This window comes from Coenobita brevimanus, chromosome 30, assembly GCF_032717465.1.
Source record: "Coenobita brevimanus isolate Jiangsu-jjx chromosome 30, ASM3271746v2, whole genome shotgun sequence".
NCBI classification, from domain to species: Eukaryota; Metazoa; Arthropoda; class Malacostraca; order Decapoda; family Coenobitidae; genus Coenobita; species Coenobita brevimanus.
In genome coordinates, this window is record NC_136983.1 from 33331629 (window position 1) to 33336316 (window position 4688).

Genomic DNA, 4688 nt, shown 5'->3' on the forward strand with positions numbered 1-4688 from the left:
AGGAAGGCAGGATACTTTATCTGAACCTTGACCCTATTTTAGTGAAACCACCCTTATATACAGTATGCCACCACAGTATAATGATGACAACATTTTAGCCAACTGTTATCCCATCCATATGTATGTGTGCTTATATGACGTGAACATAACTCTTTCATCCATATCCATGTCTGTTATAAGAATTCTGCATACAATGTCAAAGGAATGCAGGAAATTTGAAACTTAACCCCATTAAAGTGGCAACCCCAATATATTTTCATTGCCAGACGCCATGTATCCCAAACAGGGTGGTCAAGGGCTTAGAGTTAACTGTTTTACAGGGAGGGGCACTAATCCTCCACCAACCCCACTTGACACGTAGGGATGCCAACAGCATCTGGTGTTCCCAGACGGTCACCCATCCAAGTACTAACCAGACCCAACGTTGCTTAACTTCGCTGATCGGACGGGAAGCGGTGTACTCAACGTGGTATGGCCGTTGGTACGGGGATTCGAACCAGCGCTTGCAACTGCGTGAGTACAGCAGCTTACCAAGTGAGCCATTTAGACACCCACAATATTTGAACATAGGCTTCATAGAGTTCACCCAACAACAGACTGTTAGTTATCTTCTATAATCACATCTCATGAGTATGGAAATAGATATATTAGAGCCAGGAACTAGGTGCAATTCAATCTGCACACTTGATTTCCGGCAGCCCCGCCTTCGTCCGTTTTTCCCTTACTCTTACCTGTCCTGTGGAAATGGCCTTGACCTGATCCCCGTCTTTGTCTTTCCCATCTCCCCCCGGTGTTCTCTCTCTCTCTCTCTCTCTCTCTCTCTCTGGTTTTATAATCACCAGTGGTGTTAACATATTTCCTTATTTTTCACGGTACACATCAGCCTCTTTATCAGTACAACCTTTTTTCCCCTATGGTTTGTTTGCATATTCATATCCACATATTTCTCTATCTATCTATCTATTGCCAGACGCCTCAATCCCGTTCGGGGTGGCCACAAACAAGACGCCTCCACGTCGCTCTGTCCCCCGCCATTTCACTGCCCCGCTCCCAACTCACACACCCCTTTCTCATATACCTCTCCACCCCATCCCTCCATCTCATCCTCTGCCTCCCACTCCCTCTTCCCCCCTCCACCTCACTCACATACACTCTCTTCGTCAGTCTTTCACCCTCCATCCTCTCCACATGGCCAAACCACCTCAGTGTATTCCTCCTAACGCTTCCTATCACATCCCCATCCACACCACAATACTCCTTTATATCCTCATTTGTCAGCCTGTCTCTCCATGTGACTCCACAGGCTCCTCTTAAATAACTCATTTCCACTGCTCTCACTCTTGACTTCTGTCCTTCCAGCAACGTCCAAGCTTCACTTCCATACGTTAGAGTTGGTATCACAATACTGTCATGTAGTAACTTTTTCACTTCCATGTTTCTTCCCTACTTCTTATTACTGCTTTCAAGGAACCAGCAACCTTTCTTCCCTGCTGTACCCTTTCAAGCACTTCACCCTCCAAACCTCCATCCTTACTCATCACACTACCCAAGTACTTAAACGTACTCACATTTTCCAATTCCTCATCATCCAATCTCGCTGTACATTCACTGACTTCACCTCGACCATCACTTTACTCTTCCCTACATTCACCTTTAGATTCCGTTTCTTACACACTCTCCCAAACTCATCCACCAAGCCTTGCAGCTCTCCTTCGTCATCACTCAACAACACAGTATCATCTGCAAACAACAGTAGAGGGAGTTTCCAAACACTACCCTCTCTCACCAGGGCCACTCCAACATCCACTACCCTATCTTGTACCTCTTTTATTATCCCATCCATGTACATATTGAACAACCATGGAGACATGACAAATCCCTGTTTCAACCCAACCTTCAAAGAGAAAAATTCACTCAGTTCACCATCCACACACACTGCAGCCTTAGCACCATCATACATACTCTTCACAGCATTCAACAACTTCCCATCTACTCCATATATTCTTAATACTTTCCACAATCCTTGACTATCCACTGTGTCATATGCTTTCTCCAAATCCATGAAAGCCGCATACAACTTCTTTCCCTTCTCTAGAAACTCTTCCACTAAAGATCTAAGAATGAATATCTGATCTACACAACCTCTTCCCTTCCTAAAGCCTCCCTGTTCTTCTCCAATTAATTCCTCTGTTCTTTCTCTAACTCCGTCAATAAGTATCCTACCATACACTTTTCCTATTATACTAAAAAGACAGATGCCCCCATGATTACCACACACTTCTTTTTCCCCTTTTCCTTTGTACAAGGGAATAATTATACCTGACTTCCAATCCTCCGGAACTTTACCTTCCTCCCAGGCCAATCTGCACATTTTCCATATCCATTCTACTACTACTCTCTCCCCAGTACTTCAGCATTTCACCACACACTCCATCAATTCCTGGGGCTTTCCCCGATTTAACTTTATTCATTGCTTCCACAACTTCTATCCTACTGATTTCTTCCTGTCTTCTCACCTCCCTCCTTCTCCCAGCCATTCCCCTGCCACTTATACTCACATTACTTCCATCCTCTATGTTCAACAATTCCTTAAAGTGTTCTATCCATCTGCTCACTTTTTCTCCCTTTTCCACTAGTAATATACCATTTTTATCTTTCACTCCCCTGCTAACTTCACTTCCACCTTGTCTTACTATTTTCACCTCTTTCCAGAACATTTTTTTACACTCCCTCCACTTTACACTCAAGTTCCTTCCAAATTCCTCATCTGCTCTCTTCTTACTCTCTTACTAATCTTTTCACCTCTCTCTGTCTTTCTACATCTAACTCTCTCTTCCGCCTCTCAACTTCTTCCACGTCCCTATTTCTCATCCATTCATTGTATGCTTTCTTCTTTTGTGCCACAGCCTGTCTCACCTCTTCAGTCCACCACGCTGTTCCTTGCACCCCCCTCCGCCTTCTCTTCCTTCCACACACCACATCACATGCTGCACATATTTCTTCTGTAAATATCCTGCACAGACCTTCCACCTGCCCCATCTGCTCCAATTCATATTTGCCCAATCGTTCCTCCTCTTCTCTCTTATACTCTGCCTTTTTCTCATCCTCTTGTATCCTTTCCACTCTCCTTACAAATACTCCTTCTTCCCATCCTTCCCTTCTTCCATATCTCCATTCTAATTGGACCTTGATTTTGGCCACCACCAAGTAGTGGTCAGAAAGTCCACTCCCCCGAACTTTGTAAGCTCTTGCATCCATTACACATTTTTGCACCCTTTCATCCACGCACACATAATGAATCACTGCCTTCCTTTCATTGAGTTCACCACCCACTCTTCTCATCACTTGCCATGAATACCTGTGGATAATTTTGTGCCTGAAGAGGGTATTTGCTATCACCAACCCCCTCCCAGCACAAATGTCCACTAACGCACTGCCATTCTCATCTATCTCAGCAGGCACACCCCACTCACCAACTATTTCATCCACCTTCACATTCCCTACTTTACCATTTATATCACCGATCAAAAACACTCTCTCACTCCTTCCAAACTTTTCCATGCACACTTCCACATTTGTCCAGAACTCATCTCTCACTCTGCTTGCACGATCTTGCGTTGGCGCATACACGTTCACACACAATCGCCCACCTTTGTATTCCAACTTTCAACTTTACCCACACAATCCTTGACCCAACTGATCCATACTGTCTTCTGCTCTTCTTCCATCTTTTACTCACAACTATACATACTCCTTCTTTTGCTCTCTCATTCTCACCTACTCCTGCACATATATCCCATCCATACTCCCATTCTCTCACACTCTCACCTCTCCATTTCGTTTCAATTATTCCGCATACATCAACTTTCGCACCCTCAAGCACCTGAACAATCTCTCTCTCTCTTTCACCTCATCATTCGCTCCCCTTACATTCCAAGTTCCGATTACCATGTCCTTTGTCCGCTCCTTGGTCGTCGTCCTTTGGTCAGTCCTTGTCCGAGGTTTATTGTTTGTCTTTTTAGTTAGTTGTTTTCCGGGGGGGGGGGGCACTAACCCTTCGCCATATATATATATAAAAATATAAAAATATATATATATATATATATATATATATATATATATATATATATATATATATATATATATAAAGTCGGTGCAACATTCCTTCTCCCTCCCATAGGACTTCTCACTACACCTGTCCCTTATTTCCTTCTTTCTCTTCGTCTTTGTGATCTGTAATCCCTTCCCTCTGGGACCTCTCCTTCTTTACCCTACCTGCCCCTCTACAACTCCCCCCTACCAATACCTCTAGCCCCCTCACACCCCCACTGCCTTGTGTGTGTGTGTGTGTGTGTGTGTGTGTGTGTGTGTGTGTGTGTGTGTGTGTGTGCGCGTGTGTGTACAAGTGTTGTATAGGTGGGTAAGAATCTGGTTTCATGAAGAGAGGAGAAAGTATGTATGGGAAGGAAAGAGGGGTGATCTTTTGAGTTTAGGAGGGAGTGGTATGAGGAAACTCAAAACATCACCCCTCTTTCCAACCCATCCATCCTTTCTCCTCTCTTTACGCAGATTCTTACCCACCTATACAACACCTGTATGCACACACACACACACACACACACACACACACACACACGACAAATTCTTAATGCCACTAACTAGCTAACATGTGAACATACCAAGGCATT

The 4688-nt window shown here is 44.2% G+C and overlaps 1 non-coding gene across 1 annotated transcript; it reads right to left on the bottom strand.

Moving 5' to 3' along the window:
• Positions 1-364: 364 nt before the first annotated feature.
• LOC145395331 (5S ribosomal RNA) lies at positions 365-483 on the bottom strand. The gene has a single exon (XR_013896576.1). It is a non-coding gene; the product is annotated as a 5S ribosomal RNA (ribosomal RNA).
• Positions 484-4688: the final 4205 nt, after the last annotated feature.